Here is a 17,891-nt window from a genome sequence, read left to right as displayed (position 1 = left end):
AAAGGGAATGTTAGGGGGATGGACTACAAACTGAGGGAACTATATACTTCTCTGTGTGTGCCCATATTTTTTCAGGGAGAGGAAATGTGGTGTTTAGATGTTGTATATTGTGAAACTAGGCATGATGTAGATGGTATAGAATAAGGGGTGGAATGTCCTGATTTGGGCTAGGACAGAGTTAACTTTGATGAGGAAGTAGGAAGGGGCACAGCATGGGCAGCTGACCCAGGCTGGCCAACAGGTATTCGATACCATACTGACATCATGCCCAGTACATATAGGCAGGGAGCTAGTCAGGGGCGGGGCCTCGGCAGTGCAGGCTCGGCTGCCGGTCGGGAGCGGTCGCGTCGGGTCCCGGGCGGTGAGCAGCTGTGGCATGCACCATTCCTTTTGTATATTCCCTCATTTACCGTTAAAACTGGTTGTTTTTTTTTTTTTTTTCCCCTGAACTTATTTCTTCTTATTGTTGTTCTATTAAACCGTTCTTATTTCAACCTACGCAGGTTTTTCCCCTTTTTATCTGGTTCCCCTCCCCGCTCCGCCGGGAGGGGGAGGAGCGAGCGAGCACCCTCGTGGCTCTTTGTTCCTGGCTGGACAAAACCAAGTCAACTCTATATTGTTCATGTGCCGGTCTTGCTGCTTCTTTGGTATGCTCGCATCCTGGTTTTATGCTTTAGTTCTTCTGTCTCATCACTTCGTTCTCAGAGTTGTTTATCTGTGTGCTTCAAGGGAAGAGCTGTGTCTCAAGGTTAAAGCTGCCTGCAGCCCAATACTCTCCCACACCTGTGTCTCATATCTCCTTCTGAATGCCCTCTTAATGCAGCAATTAATGTACTATCCCTTATCAGTCTCATTTCTTTTTCTCTTTCTCTGTTACTAAAAACAATCCAAGCCATCTCTAACATTCTCTTCATATCCCAAGAAGCAATTCCCTTCAATTTTTGGAGTTTTGTTGTTATATATGGGACTGATTGTCCCATGAAAATAGATGACAATAAAATAGCTTCTTCTGGTTTCTCAGGGTTCAAATTTGTGTATTTCCTGTGATGGGAACATGACTTTTTGTTCACTAGAAACAGGAAAGAATATATTGTAAATAGTTAACCAAGGGCTAGCAACCTTGTGATAGTTTACGAAGTTGAGAAACCGCAAAAGATAAACATTACTGAACTAATCAACTACAAGTTGTTCCGAGTTTCAGACTTAAGCAAAGGACACCAAGGAAGACTACTGGGGCCTTCATCAACGATCAGCCGGAGGCAGAAAACGACCCCTAGCAACTGGGTGGACATGCGCGGAAGGACGCTAGAGGGGTGACCTGAAGGAGAGTATAAAAGGAGGAACAGAACGACTCTCGTTGCGCAGTTGGTGGAGCGGTGACTCCCCCTGTCGCCCAGCGCTGTGCTTTGCTTTTTCTTTTCTGTGTTAATAAATTGGTTTTAATTGGCTTAAATGGCCCATTGTGCTCATTTATAACAGCTTGGTGCCGTGACTCGGATCGGAGGCCGTAGGGGAGGATTTTCAGTCACTAGGGGGGGCGCCCCACCAATTTGGTGGCCCCGGTGCTTGAAATCCACCCTCGACCCCGACCGACGAACCCCAAAAAAAGAAAAGAGAAAGCAAAGGGGATCCCGGAGTGCAATTAAGGCACTCCGGAAGAATTAAGGGCCCGGGGAACCCCCTTAAAAGTTTTGTGCACAAAGTCCGGACGAAGACGCGGGACGACGGTCCAGGGCGCGTGAGTAATACGGGATCCGTCCGGGCGGGGGTTGGGATCCCGGAGTGCGACTGTGTGATATGCATGAGAGGAGAGCTGGCAGCCAGACTCTCCAAGTGAGTGCGGACCCTCAGTAGTGCGGTTCCCACAGACCCGCGAGGGCTTGGGCCACGAACCAGGGGAAGCGAAAGGAATTGTGTGAAAGAAGGCACTCCGGAAGAATAAGACAGGGGAAGGGCAAGCCCCTGTGGGATCCCGGAGCGCGGAAAGAAAGCACTCCGGAAGAATGGGACAGGGGAAGAGTAAGCCCCCTGCCGAGGTAAAACTCCCTCCAGTACCTAGGGAAAGCCCTTTAGGGTTTGTGTTAGAAAACTGGCGACATTTTCCAGGCACGCAGGACAAGGATAAGGCCAAAATGATTCAATATTGCGTTGAAGTATGGGGAGGGAAGGAAATTTCTAAAAGGGTGTTTTGGCCTATATTCGGTTCCTCAGAACTTTGGGTAAGACAAGCCTTAAATATTTGGGTGAATAGCAAAATACCCCCCTGTACCCAAGAAGAGAGTCATTACGCTAGGGTGTGGGTGGAGAGACCGGAGGTATTTCTGTTTAAGCTCTCCGAAATACCAAAAGGGAATAAGAGTAAGAAAAAGGGAAGTAAACCAGATGACGCTTTAGTGGCACCTCCACCCTATGTACCCCCACCCCAAGTACAGGCAGCAGTGGCTCCTCCGAGCGCACCAGCAGGGACAGATTCAGATTCAGACGAACCCGAATATACAGGACCGGTAACCCGAAGCCGGACCAGGAAGGGTTTATATCCCTTAAGAGAGATGCCTATGGGGGGACCCCAACCTGGCATAGGGTTTATATCGGTGCCTCTAAGTTCGGGGGATGTTAGGGATTTTAAGAAAGAAATGGGATCCCTTTTGGAAGATCCACTTGGAGTAGCCGAGCGGGTAGATCAATTTTTGGGACCCAGCATGTACACTTGGGAAGAACTGCAATCTATATTGAACATCTTATTTACAGCAGAAGAGAAAAATATGATCAGAAGGGAAGGAATGCGCATCTGGGATACGCAGCACGCGCAAGGGCCGGCAGCAGATACAAAATGGCCGTTACAAAACCCTAATTGGGACCATCAGAATCCGGCCCATAGAGTGCATATGCAAGATCTCAGAACAATAATTGTGCAAGGGATCAGGGAGTCTGTTCCAAGGGGACAGAATATTAACAAAGCTTTTAACGAAAGACAAAAAACAGATGAGACCCCCACTGAATGGCTGGAGAGACTAAGAAAGAACTTTCAGTTGTATTCAGGAATGGATCCGGATGGACAAATGGGACAGGCAGTACTGAAAGTACACTTTGTTTCCAAATCCTGGGAAGACATTAGAAAGAAAATACAAAAATTAGAGGATTGGCAAGATAGGGAGCTAGATGAATTGCTAAGAGAGGCCCAAAAGGTATATGTGAGAAGGGAGGAAGAGCGAGATAAGAAACAAGCCCGAATAATGGTGGCTGCAATGCGTGAAAGCCGGGAGATGGATAGGAAACCCAAGCAAGACAAAAGGGAATCCAGGTGGAATGGACAAGATAAACAAAACTTGAAGGTGTGTTTTTATTGCGGGAAAAAGGGACACTTTAAGAAGGAATGTCGAATGCGGATCAGGGATGAGAAGGAGTTTAAGGAGGATTAGGGGGGTCAGGGGCTCTACCTTTTGGGGACCCAGAAACATCGAAGAGAGCCCTTGATAAAATTGAAGGTGGGTCCCCAGGGCCAGGATATTACTTTCCTGGTTGACACTGGAGCTGAAAGGTCTACACTCCAGTCATTACCTAAAGGGTGTAAATTATCTAGAGAAACTGCCACAGTAGTGGGAGCAAAAGGAGAACCTTTTGAAGTTAAGATAATAAAAGAGGTAATGGTAGAATCAGACTCCAAAATGGGCATTGGGGACTTTTTATTAGTACCCGAATCAGATTATAACCTATTAGGAAGGGATATGATTGTAGAATTAGGTATTCAAATCACAGTGGTGGAACAGGAAATCCAAATTAAGTTGTGCCCCTTGAGATTGGAAGATGAGGAAAGGATCAACCCTGAAGTATGGTATAATCCTGACAACGCTGGAAGATTAGAAATTACTCCCTTCAAGGTCACTATTAGAAATCCAGAGATGCCAGTAAGAATAAAACAATACCCAATGTCTTTGGAAGGGAGAAAAGGGCTGAAACCAGAAATCGACCGGCTAATCAAACAGGGACTACTGGAACCCTGTATGTCCCCTTATAATACTCCAATTTTACCGGTAAAGAAACCAAACGGGTCTTATCGTTTAGTACATGACTTAAGAGAAATAAACAAGAGAACAATAGCCAGGTTCCCAGTAGTGGCTAATCCCTATACGTTATTGAGTAAACTGAGCCCGGACAATCACTGGTACAGTGTAATCGACTTAAAGGATGCCTTTTGGGCTTGTCCTTTAGATGAAGTGAGTAGAGATTACTTTGCCTTTGAATGGGAAGACCCAGAGACAGGGAGGAAACAACAACTTAGATGGACGGTGTTACCCCAAGGTTTTACAGAATCCCCTAATTTATTTGGGCAGGCTTTGGAACAAATATTGGAGGATTACCAAACTGAACCTGGGATAACCTTGATACAATATGTAGATGACTTATTAATAGCAGGAAAAGATGAAGAAGCAGTAAGAAAAGAAAGTATAAAACTTTTAAATTTTTTGGGACTTAAAGGATTAAAGGTTTCAAGAGCCAAACTACAGTTTGTGGAAGAAGAAGTAAAATATTTAGGGCACTATTTAAAACGAGGTGAGAAAAGAATAGACCCAGAAAGAGTGCAGGCTATTCTATCATTGCCAATACCTAAAAACAAGAGACAAATTAGACAAATTTTGGGTTTAACAGGATATTGTAGACAATGGATTGAGAATTATAGTAGTAAGGCCAGGTTCTTATACCAAAAGCTGACTCAGGATGGGTGGATGAAATGGACTCAGGAGGACACAGAAAAACTGAGGGAACTAACGGAGAGTCTGATGCATGCCCCAGTTTTAAGCCTCCCTGATTTAAAAAGACCTTTTTACTTATTTGTTAATATAGAGGAAGGAATAGTTTTTGGAGTACTAGCCCAAGAATGGGCAGATAAGAGGAAACCTGTAGCGTATCTATCGAAACTTTTGGACCCCGTAAGCAGAGGATGGCCTGCGTGTCTGCAAATGTTAGCTGGGTGCGCGTTATTAGTCGAAGAGGCTAGGAAAATTACCTTTAATAGCAATCTCAAGGTTTATTCTCCCCATAATATCAGGAGCGTTATGCAGCAAAAGGCAGACAAATGGATATCAGACACTAGGCTCCTAAAATATGAGGGAATTTTATTAGAAGCACCAAATTTTACCTTAGAAACAACTGCTATTCAAAATCCAGCTACCTTTTTGTTTGGGAATGTAGAAGAAACACCTTTGACACATAATTGTTTGATAACTATTGAAGAACAAACTAAAATTAGGCCTGACTTAGAAGAAGAAGAATTAGATGAAGGAGAAAAGTTATTTGTAGATGGATCCTCCCGGGTGGTAGAAGGAAAACGTCAATCAGGTTACGCTATCATAAGGGGCACAAACTTACAAGTAGTGGAATCAGGGGCTTTGGATAAGTCCTGGTCAGCACAAGCCTGTGAACTGTATGCCATCCTTCGAGCTTTAAAACTTTTGAAGGGGAAGGAGGGAACGATATATACTGATTCCAAATATGGGTTTGGGGTAGTACACACCTTTGGAAAATTATGGGAAGAACGAGGATTAATTAACTCACAAGGGAAGGGGTTAGTTCACCAGCAATTGATAATTGAAGTATTGCAAGCCCTGAGGGGACCCAAAAGAATAGCAGTAGTATACCTAAAAGGCCATCAAACAGGAACGGACCTCAAAACTAGGGGGAATAATGCAGCAGATCGGGAAGCTAAGCGAGCAGCAGCTAGAGAAATGCTTTTAAGGGAAAACCCGAAGAGGCAGGATAGATTAACGGAGGACACGGAATTAGTCTTCACCTCCGAAGAAGAGGACAAGTTAAAGAAATTGGAATTGTCTAAGGACAATGGAAAATGGATAACCCAGGATGGGCGGGAAATATTGCCCAAAGCAGTAGCCCAAAGAATTATGTATAAACTACACCAAGGTACACACTGGGGAGCTCAAGGACTAGCAGATCATTTTGCAACCAAATATATGACTATTGGGTTGCACGACATTGCCAAACACATCACCAAAAGTTGTCCTACCTGTTTACGAGTTAATCGGAGTAACTTGAGGAAATTACCTCCCGGAGGTCGACCCTTAGCTAAAAGACCATTTTCAAGCCTACAAATTGACTTTACAGAACTACCTAAAGTGGGGCGAATAAGATACCTTTTGGTGATGGTGGATCATCTCACACACTATGTGGAAGCATTCCCAACTACGAGAGAGACTGCCCAAACTGTAGTAAAAATTTTGCTTGAAGAAGTAATACCGAGATATGGGGTACCCGAAACCATAGACTCAGATCAAGGCCCGCACTTTACCTCGAAAATAACTCAGGATTTAGCTAATGCGTTGGGAATAAAGTGGGAAAGACATACCCCATATCATCCTCAGAGCTCAGGGCGGGTAGAAAGGATGAATGGAGAAATAAAGAAACAATTAACTAAACTGATGTTAGAAACTAAATTATCATGGGTAAAATGTATACCACTGGCCCTATTGAACATTAGAACACAACCACGAGCAGATACGGGGTTATCTCCCTTTGAGATGTTATATGGAATGCCTTATAATTTAGAAAAGGTACAAACAAACCCCAATATTAATGACGAAAATTTGAATCGTTATTTAATTATTTTGGCAAAGTATAGGAGAAGTTTATGGGAAAAAGGAATGTGGACCCAAAGACCTCCTTTGGATCTTGTATTACATCAGGTGCAGCCCGGAGATTGGGTGTTAGTCAGAAGTTGGAAGGAAAACCCACTAGTACCGAAGTGGGAAGGGCCCTATTTAACACTGCTCACCACAGACACCGCCATAAGAACAGCCGAGAAAGGGTGGACTCATGCAAGCCGAATAAAGGGGCCAGTAGACCCTTCCAACTTCCCAGAGTGTCCGGCTCCTCAGTGGAAAGTAAAGACACCAACAGACGACCTAAAGCTGGTATTAACTAAGGTTACACCAGGGACGTCCGGACAAAGCTCATAGACTTGGAGGAAGGAAAGACGGTACGATTATAAATCCCTGCCCCTTAAGTAGTGGGAAAGACTGTCACCAGCAAACCAGGAAAGAATCCAGCGAAAGCTATCATTGACTTTGTGTCCCTATTTACCGAGCTTGAATTTTTAACAGCTAACTTTTGCATTTTTGTTAATTATTTAGCTTGCTGAACTTTTGTTATAAAATTGTTACAAGTTAAAACTTGTAAGAAGTTGTGATAAATCCACTGTCAGAAAAAGGGAGGGCCCATACTTACCAACCGTACTGGGAGGGATAGTTTGGGCATAACCTCAATCCGAGGCCTCAAAGCCGGGATTGGGGCCTCTTATTTGAATTTGGCAATACTGTTCTAACCAGCCTCTCGGCCCCCGCGAGGGTCAAGCCGTGGGCGAACCAACAGCTGCAGGTGCAACTCCCTGTGAACTCTCTCAAAGAGCGAGAGGAATGTAAGTTCCATCCCCAAAAGGATCCTTGCTGCCAAGAAGATAATAACCCTCGTAACTAGCAGCAAACTAGTTGACGAGCGAGGCAGAGGGATACTTGGTGAAAGGACGGAACCCCATGGAGCTTACAGGCAATGACCAAAGGGGCGAGAGGATTCGGGTTAGAAGGATGGGAAAATTGGGCAGACTAATTAACCATACCCACACTGGCAGTGGATTTTACTTAACTTTAATGTGGATGTGGATGATATGGTCATTGATCAGGACAGCACTAGGAGACAATGTACCAAGCCATGAACCCTTTAAATGGTCACTTATCAGATGGGAAGATCAACGGGTCATTGCAAAAACTACAACTTCGGGGGCCCCCTCTTTTAGATGTCAGCTGTGTGACATTATCCAGACTCAGCCCTGTAAGAATAAGGTAGGGTTCTATATGTGCCCAGCATCAAATCCAGGGAAGGCATATTGCAACTACCCTGGGGAATTTTTTTTGTGAATATTGGGAATAGGAACAGGAGCAGCTGCCTTAATAAACCAACAAAAAGGTATGATAAACTTAAGAGCCTCAGTAGATGAAGATTCGAGTAGAATCGAAAAGGCGATAGATGGGCTAGTCAAATCAGTAAGGTCCTTATCAGAAGTAGTGCTCCAGAATAGGAGGGGTTTAGATTTATTGTTTTTACAACAAGGAGGGTTGTGTGTAGCCTTACGAGAGGAATGTTGCACATATGCAGATCACACTGGAATAGTGATAGATACCATGGCTGAGCTCAGGAAGCAATTGGAAAAACGTAAAAAGGAAAGGGAAGCACAACAGGGTTGGTATGAATCATGGTTCAACCACTCTCCTTGGCTCACAACGCTTTTGTCCACTATAGCAGGACCTCTAATATTATTTATCTTGATATTAACCTTTGGGCCTTGTATATTTAACAAATTGATAAACATAGTGAAGGGAAGATTGGAGGCTGCTCACCTTATGCTAGTTAGAGCAAGATATGAACCACTAAACAGTGAAAACGCAGAGGACTACTTGGAGCTCAGCAGAAAGGAGCTCACCAGGTTCAGTGAACAAAAAGAGTGAAATAGAAAAAGGGGGGATTGTGATGGGAACATGACTTTTTGTTCACTAGAAACAGGAAAGAATATATTGTAAATAGTTAACCAAGGGCTAGCAACCTTGTGATAGTTTACGAAGTTGAGAAACCGCAAAAGATAAACATTACTGAACTAATCAACTACAAGTTGTTCCGAGTTTCAGACTTAAGCAAAGGACACCAAGGAAGACTACTGGGGCCTTCATCAACGATCAGCCGGAGGCAGAAAACGACCCCTAGCAACTGGGTGGACATGCGCGGAAGGACGCTAGAGGGGTGACGTGGAGGAGAGTATAAAAGGAGGAACAGAACGACTCTCGTTGCGCAGTTGGTGGAGCGGTGACTCCCCCTGTCGCCCAGCGCTGTGCTTTGCTTTTTCTTTTCTGTGTTAATAAATTGGTTTTAATTGGCTTAAATGGCCCATTGTGCTCATTTATAACATTTCCTAGCTGCTGTTTTTAGTCGCTCCATAAAAGCAAATGGAGACTTAAGTGGTTCTTGTTTCATTTTGTACAATTTAGACCAATTAGTTGCTTTGGGCATCCTGTGCTTAACATCTAACAAAATCCATTTTTGGTATGCCGTTAGCAGGGCTCTAGGACCTGAGAAATGTCAAATGAGAGAGGATCCTCTTGCACCTATCCAGGGAAACCTGTCTGCTCCAGTAAGCCCCTGCATTGCCTGTACACCAATGCATGCAGCCTGGGGAATAATCAGGAGGAACTGGAGATGTGGGTGCAGATGCAGGGCCATGACCTCATTGCAACTACAGAGACATGGTGGGAGAGCTCCCATGACTGGAACACAGCCATGGAGGGTTATGTGCTATTTAGGAAAGACAGGCAAATGAAGTGAGTTTGTGGAGTTGCTCTCTATGTGAGAGAGCAACTAGAGTGCATGGAGCTCTGCCTGGGCGGGTATGAGAGGCGGGTTGAATGCTTATGGATGAGAATTAAGGGGCAGGGTAGTGTGGGTGATAATATTGTGGGAGTGTAGTGGTTTTGTCTGGGCCAGTTTTTTTGGTAGCAGGGGGGCTACAGGGGTGGCTTCATTAAACAAAAAGAGTTGCCAGAAACTTCCCGTGTAGCTCATAGGGTTAGGGCCTGTCAATTCTAAGCTGGACCCTGCACCTGACCCAGGCCTGGCCAATTAGTGATAGAGGTAATGCCTCTGTGAATAACATAATTGAGAAGGAGAAGTTGTTGCACAGTTGCTAAACTGCAGCAGCAACATGGAGGGAGAATGTGAAAACATCTCCACAGACACCAAGGTCAGTGGAGAAGGAGGGGGAGGAGGGTGCTTAGGCACTGAAAAGACTTCCCTGTGATATGTGGTGAGAACCATGGTGAAGCAGGTTGTCCCCCTGCAGCCCAAAGAGGACCACCGGGAAGCAGAGACCCACTCGCAGCCTGTGGAAGATCCCACGCCGGAGCAGGTGGATGTCTGAAGGAAGCTGTGACTCTGTGGGAAGCTCATATTGGAGCAAGTTCCTGGCAGGACCTGGGAGTTCGTGGGGGAAGATGCCCATGTCAGAGCAGGTTTGCTGTCAGGACTTGTGATCCTGTGAGGGACCCATACTGGAGCAGTCTGTCCCCAAAAGACTGTTCTCCCGGTGGATGACCCACGCTGGGGCATTGTGTGAGGAGCTGCCCCCGTGGGAGGCCCCATGCCAGAGCAGTTTGTGAGTAGCTGTAACCCATGGGAAGAACCCATGCTGGAGAAGTTTGTGAGGGACTGTCTCTTATGGGAGGGACCCCACAGTGTAGCAGTGGGAAGTGTGATGAGGCACCCCCCTGAGAAGAAGCAGTGGCAAAATCCATCTGTAACAAACTGACCACAACCCCCATCCCCTGCGCTGCTGGGGGGGAAAGAAGGGGAGTCCCAGGAAGAGGGGGGGGGAGGTGTTTTTAAGACAGTTTTATTTCTCACTCACTGCTCTTATTTTTCTTTAATAAATCAAACCTTTTTCTCCCTAAGTTGAGTCTGTTTTGCCCATGATGCTAATTGCTGAGTGATCTTTCTGTCCTTATCTCAACTCACAAGCTGTTTATTCTATTTCTCTCTCTCTCCTGTCCAGTTTAGGAGGGGGAGTGATTTTATGACTGGGTGGACATCAGGCTAAACCACCACAATAGTTATGTGCATATGTATTCAGCTTGTTATCATGGATTTGTGTGGTATCGTTTCTGGTAACGAGGAAGGGGCTGTAAAGATGGCTTCTGTAAGAAGTTGCTTGAAACTTTACCTAGCTCAGAGTCAGGACCGCCTCTGTGGCTGAGCCAATTGGGCACCTCCACAATAACTTTTTAAGAAGCCAAAAGAGGAGGGTTCTTTCTTTTCTGAGTGGTGGTGGAAGTAGGAGGTGTGCTGGAGCAGAGACTCCCCTGCATCCCATGGGGAAATGTCAGGCTGTCCTCCTGCAACCCGTGGAGAGGAGTGGTGAAGCTGAGATTTGTTGGCAGTTCATGGAGGATCCCACATCAGGGGTAGTGACTGTGCTTGAAGGAGGCTGTGAATTTGTGGGAGGGCAGCACTGCAGCAGAAGGTGCTTGGAATGCAGAGGCATCCCACACTGGAGGAGTTTGTGGGAAGCTGTAGCCCTTGGGAAGGACTCATGCTAGAGAGGTTCATTAAGGACTGTATCCTGTGGGAGAGACCCCGTGTTGGAGCAGGGGAAGAATGTGAGAAGTCCTCCTTTTCTGAGAAAAAAGAAGTGGCAGAGACTATCTATGAGGGACTGACCACATCTCCCATTCCCTATCCCCCTGCACCATTGATGGGAGAGGAAGTAGAGATATTGGGAGCAGGGAGCTGAGCCCAGGAAGAAGGGAGGTGGGGGGGAAGGAGATCTTAAAGTGCTGATTGTATTTTTCTCATCATCCTGTTCTGGTTTTGCTTTCTGTCTGTTCTGTTTCTAGTTGGTATTAGAAAAAACTTTCCTTACTTTCCTAAGTCAAGTAGTAGAGTCTGTTTTGCTCCGAACCATAATTAGCAGTGAGTCCTCCCTGCCCTTGTCTTGATACACAAGGAACTTGGTGGTTTTTTTTTCCCTCCCATCTCACTAAGGCCTCTGTCATCCTATAGGAGGTGGGAGTGTATGGAGGGGTGAGCAAGAGGTTGCATGGTGCTTCATTTCTGATTAGGCCTGAACTATGACACATATATTTATATACAGTTGCAATTAATAATTTAGATTCTTCTATCTGTCTGGCTACAAAGTGTGTATTAGTGTAATGGAAGAGGTCATGTTCGTTAATAAAATAATGAAAGAATAGTTGTGCAAGGAACCATTTAAAGTCATTGTAAAAGTCTTGTAAAACTTTAACTGTAAAGTTTCTACAATGTGCACAGGTGCAGTTGGCTGAGATGCTTATAGCAGGTACAATAGGTTGCGCATGAGCTGATAAGAGCCAAGAGAAGAGTTCATGAGCGGGCTACTAGAAGAAGACTACTGACTTCATCCCAGCGACCACCCTACGACCACCAGGAGTCAGAAGAAGACCCCCTAGTAACAAGACGGGCACATGCGCAGAGTACATCAGGGAGCGATGCACTGGACCGATAAGGACTGTATAAAAGGACTCTGATACGGGGGAGGGGGGGAGTCACGCGCCGTTGGTAGAGCAGACTCTCCCGGCCGCCCAGCGCTGTTTTGCTTATTTGCCGCTTGCTTAATAAATTTGATCTATGAGTCACTTAAATTGGCTTGTGAACTTTTTCACAGCAACTTATAACAATTTGGTGCCGTGACTCGGATAGAGGTAGATTTGGTATTGGATTCCCGGACTAGGGGGGCGCCCATCTGCAGATGGCCCTGGTGTGGGAAATTCCCTTACCAAACTCTGTATTCCGAACCCCTTCCAAATTTGGCAAATAAGCAAATAAACCTGCAGTACCCCATAATTTTTGTGCACGAAGATCCGAACGAAGACTCTGGATTAGGTAAGTATTTGCGTGGTTCTGTTCGGTCGGGGTGTGCCGCGAAGTTTTCGACTCTTGGCCTGAAAAACCCAGACTCGAAGTCTGAAAACCAGGCTCGAAGCCTGAAACCAGGCTCGAAGCCTGAAAAATGAACCAGACTCGAAGTCTGCAAATCAGGCTCGAAGCCTGAAAACAGGCTCAAAGCCTGAAAAACCCAGGCTCGAAGCCTGAAAAACCAGCTCCAAGCCTACTTCATGCGGCGATCAACCCAGAGTCCGATTCTCAGCTGGATGGGAAGAAATCAGTCCTACTCAATGTGAGTGACAGCAGAAATCTTCACTTTATTGAGAGCAGGCTCTAACTTATATCCAGCAGCTTCAAAGCTAGCTCAGCGACAGCAGCTAATAGATTACATTCTTATGTTCATCCTACTTGCGGTTTCTGCGATAAGCAAGCTCCCTCACATTTTCCCATCTTGTTTTTCTCCGAAGTTGTTTACCACCTTGAGCTGTTAGCTCGTTAGCTGAAAACAGTCCGACCTTGAGGGAACAGAAAGCGGCCTGCTGTCTATGTTGACTACGTGACAGCAACTGCTTTAACCATGGCTCTGACTCTGGTCTTGATTGTGCATTAAATTCATATAACTAGAGCCCAGGCTGCCTTGCCCCATCAGGCCTAACATTATACCCCGGGATCCATGTCCATGCTCCCTCATTTTTTCTCCACAATTCCCCTGTTTTGTTTGACTGAGTCAGTCAATTTATGCACTGCCTTTGTAATACAACTATATACTATCTTAAACATTATAAGCAAAAGCAAAATAACCAAAATCCATCTTAACCCTTCTTTGATTAACATAGTCAACCAAGGTGACAACCCCCCAAAAGCTGATTGAAGACAATTTTCAAAAGGGTGATAACCCACTGTAATATTCTTAGCGTGAGCCTTTAAATATGCCAAAGCTTTGTGAATAGATTCACTGTGATCAGAAAGATTAAAACAACACATGCCTTCAAAGTCTTGACATCCATGCCCTTGTGCCAATAGCAAAAAATCAATAGCTGCACGATCTTGCAATAAGGCATGTCTAAGGCTTTTCTGGTCTGCCAACAATTTTTCAATAACATCAGTAGTAACATTAGCTTGCTGCTCCGACCAACTCACTAATTTTTCTAACTGCCGTAAGGCCTGGGCTGCAGCCAACCCAGGTACAAATGCTGAAGCAAAATACATTCTCCATAATGGACCACAGTTGTACTTTACCATCACAATCTCCTTTTAAGTTGTGGGTATCTCTTGTTTTCTGTAACTTGGTAATTTTTAACCAGTCCTGCTGTCAAGGAGCAAAGTTAGTTTCCCTAAATAACATGGTTTCTTGATCTCTCTCTTGATCTACAGTAAATGCCTCCTCCTGAGCAATGAGGATATCATGCATACAATGATACACAAGTGCATGTCTAATACTATTTACATCACTAATCAAGCCTTCTAATGTCATTGAGGTTTGGTTACTTTGTTTGCTAAGCCAGCATCCTAATTTGCATAGTTGAGAATAAAGCAGATACTCTTACACCTGGAGCAAATATACTAGTTGCTATTATTGCTGAGGGAGACCAAAGGTAACATGGTCATCACATTCGCCAGTAAATGCATGCACAAATTGTTTTGGACAATGATGTTTCCAAATCATTGTGTGATTAGGCATCAAGATCGTCAGTTGTCCCAAACTGCGTGGTCCCCTTTGTAATCTCGAGGATATTCCAGGCCATGCCTGATCCCCACAGATCAGAAAAATTCCCTTTGGTAACTGTACAGGCACAAGACTAGGCCTGAATCTTTTTGGTGAAGTATAATTGCACCAAGATGTTGTGTTCTCATACATGCCCAGGATGGGATCCACATTCTGTCCCAAATGTTTTGGTATTGCTGATAAAATTAAACATAACACAAAAATCCATCTTTATAGATCCCAATAATTCTAACTCCTGTGGCTCTGTTGTCATTATTGGCAACCATGAAATGATCAAATCCCAGTTGTCAGCTTTGCCATTACCCTTAACTAAGGGATTTGTTTTTAATGCATTTGATACAGGCCATTGTGCCACATCTGATGGAACTCCCACCAAACAGTTAGAAAAAGGATTATCTGGAGTGGCTATTGATAAACATATTGTAGACTGATTGATTGCTTTGGCCAGTGTAACCCACATGTTTTGCTTGGTTTGTTGAAATTGCCTAAAACCATACTCCTGATAAAAAAAAAAAAAAATCATTCACCAATGAGTCTAAAACACAAACCACGTTTTAGCTTCTCAATGTCAAAATGTTCTGTTCCTGAAACCTAAAACACCTTAGAAAGTTTCCACTGTAAGAAAACCAGTATTCATCATCACATTTACAGCAAAATGCATAACGTCACGACCAACAGTTTTTACACTCGTTGAGGCAATGTATTGAGGATGGAAAGGACGAGCCCAGCGGTCCGTGAGGGCCGGGGCCGGCGGTGTCGGTGCGCGGTGTGTGTGTGGGGGCACTCCGGAGACACTGACCGGGCGCGGGAAGCGGCTGCGCGGCGGCGGCTGTGGATGGAAGGGGCGGGGGGGGGGGGGGTCTGGCTCACTCCTTGCCGTCCCCGGCGCCGGCGACGCAGTCGGTATTACTCTCTCCTGTGTTTTCTTTGTCTCCCCTCGCGTGCCCGATGGTGCCCAGTCTAACACGGGGTCGCGCTCCCCCACTCCTCTGATCGTCCTGCGCTGCACCCCCGCCCGACTCTGCCCACTTGGCATTCCCCTGCAAGGGGTAACTCGGCGGGTTGTGCTCTGAATGGGAAGCAGCTCTCCCGCGGGGGCTCTGCTCCGAAGCCCCTTCAGCCCCTTCAGCCCGCTTTCAGTGGCGACAGGCTGTGTCTCGATGGTCTCTTGTCGCTCCAGTTTCTTTAATGCTTCCTGCAGGAACCTGTCCGTTCCCTTGTCTGTCTCCTTCAGCCTCAGCGCAACAGTCAACGCCTGGGCTGCAGGCATTTCTTTTAAAGTATTTATCACGTCTCTCCAAAGGAGACCTAGATCTTTACTGATCTTACTATTGTCCTTATCACCACTAATAGTGGCTTCCCAGAGAAGGTTTCCAATTTCTCACCACTCACCAGAAAAGGGAAGTGAGACATAATTAGTCCGGATACCAAACAGTCCAGCTGTTGGCTCGGCTACAGTCTCAGGCATATCAAGCCGCTGAGTTACAGCAGCGGCCAAATCCTTTTCCAACTTATACTTTTTCAAACAGTTAATTACTTCTCTCCACTGTTTCATCAGTTTCCGAGCAGTCTTATCTTCGTCTATAACCAAGTCCCAAAGACAAGTCCCATATGCTCTCCACTCCTCCTCATCAAAATATTTCTCAGAGTCTTTAAAAAAGCCTTTACAATTATACCCCGGGATCCATGTCCATGCTCCCTCATTTTTTCTCCACAGGGGTGGGTGTCCTAGAGAGGACTGAGAGGTCTCAAGGAGACCAAGTGAGTGCGGACCCTCCAGTAGTGCAGTTCCCATTGCCTGTGAGGGCGTGGGTCACGACCGAGGGGAACAATTGTGAGAACGAGTCAAGGGCACTCTAGAAGATGGGACAGAGGAAGAGCAAGCCCTCTGATCCCATGGGTGGCATAAGGATAGGCTGCCAGATATTCCCCCAGAAAGTCCTCTGGGGATGATAATAAAGTTTTGGAATGATTCTCCCCGTAGAAGACAGAGTAAGGAAAAGATGGTACATTACTGTATGGAAGCTTTGGGGGAAAGAGTCATTAAGAAATCCCCATATTATTTGGCCCATATTTGGGTCTTTTGAGGACTGGTTATGAGCAGACCTCAATTTGTGGGTAAATGATAAGAAGACTGTTACCCAAGAGGAAATTGAATATGCGAGTCTCTGGATACCCCAACCTTCTGATAAGGTATCCTTGTTCGCTGTTAAGGAAAAGAAAGCTAAGAGCCCACCCGACGAGGAGATTTGGTAGAGGATCCTCTGGGTGTGTCTGAGAGATTAGATCAGTTCTTAGGGCCAAATCTCTATACCTGGGATGAACTATATTATTCACAATGGAGGAAAGGGAAATGATTCGAAGAGCAGGAATGAGAATCTGGGATCAACAGCACCAGGCAGGACCAGACCCACATGTGAAATGGCCCTTGCAAAGGCCCAATTGGAATAATCAGATGGCGGAGCACAGAGCCCATATGGCAGACTTCCGAGCCATCATTGTCCAGGGAATCAGAGAGTCTGTTCCCTGAGGACAGAATATTAACAAAGCATTCAATGAGAGACAGAGAGAAAACAAAACCCCGACTGATTGGCTTAAGAGATTATGTAAAAGCCTCCAACTGTACTCTGGAGTAGATCCAGCAGCTCCAGTGGGACAGGCATTATTAAAGACCCAGTTTGTGGCAAAATCATGGGTAGATATCCAAAAGAAAATAGAAAAATTAGAAGATTGGCAAAAAAAAGGGCTAGAAAGGGAAACAAAAGCCTGGGAGACAGGTGCATTCATCAGGAAAAAAAAAAAAAGGAATCAAAGGATGATGGAATGTTTTTATTGTAAACAGAAGGGACACTTAAAAAGGAATTGTAGAAGGAGATTCCAGGATGAACAGATGTTTAAGGAAGAATAGGGGAGTCAAGGGCTCTATTTGCTGAGGACCACAAGAGTAACCGAGCCCTTGATAAAACTGAAGTTAGGTCCTCAGCATCAGGAAGTAGAATTTTTAGTGGACTCTGGGACTGAGAGATCTACAATCCAGTGATTGCCCCAGGGGTGTAAGATATCTTCAGAGAAAATACAAATAGGGGCAAAAGGGGAAACATTTAAAGTACCTCTTGTGAAGGAGGTACTGATAGAATCTGAAGCAGCAAAAATATGCTGTAAGGTCGTTTTTGTTAGTTCCGGAGGCTGATCATAATTTATTAGGGAGAGACTTAATTATAGACTTAGGAAAACCCCGGGCTGCCAGTAAGGGTAAAGCAGTACCCCTTGTCACAAGAAGGTAGACAAGGATTAAAACCAGAAATAGAAAGACTAATATCTAAGGGACTACTTGAGCCCTATATGTCCCCTTACAATACTCCCATATTGCCAGTAAAGAAATCTGATGGGACTTATAGATTAGTACATGACCTCCGGGAGATAAACAAGAGAACTATTACTAGGTTCCCTGTGGTAGCTAACCCGCACACCTTATTGAGTCAATTGAGTCCAGAGTACCAGTGGTATAGTGTGATAGACCTTAAGGATGCCTTTTGGGCATGTTCCCTGAAAGAGGAGTGCAGGGATTATTCTGCTTTTGAATGTGAAGATCCTGACACACATAGAAAACAACAGTTGAGATGGACTGTATTACCACAGGGATTTACAGAGTCCCCCAATCTTTTTGGACAAGCACTAGAACGGATCTTGAGAAATT

This window comes from Colius striatus, chromosome W, assembly GCF_028858725.1.
Source record: "Colius striatus isolate bColStr4 chromosome W, bColStr4.1.hap1, whole genome shotgun sequence".
Taxonomy (NCBI): domain Eukaryota; kingdom Metazoa; phylum Chordata; class Aves; order Coliiformes; family Coliidae; genus Colius; species Colius striatus.
Note: the sequence above shows the minus strand (reverse complement) of the source record.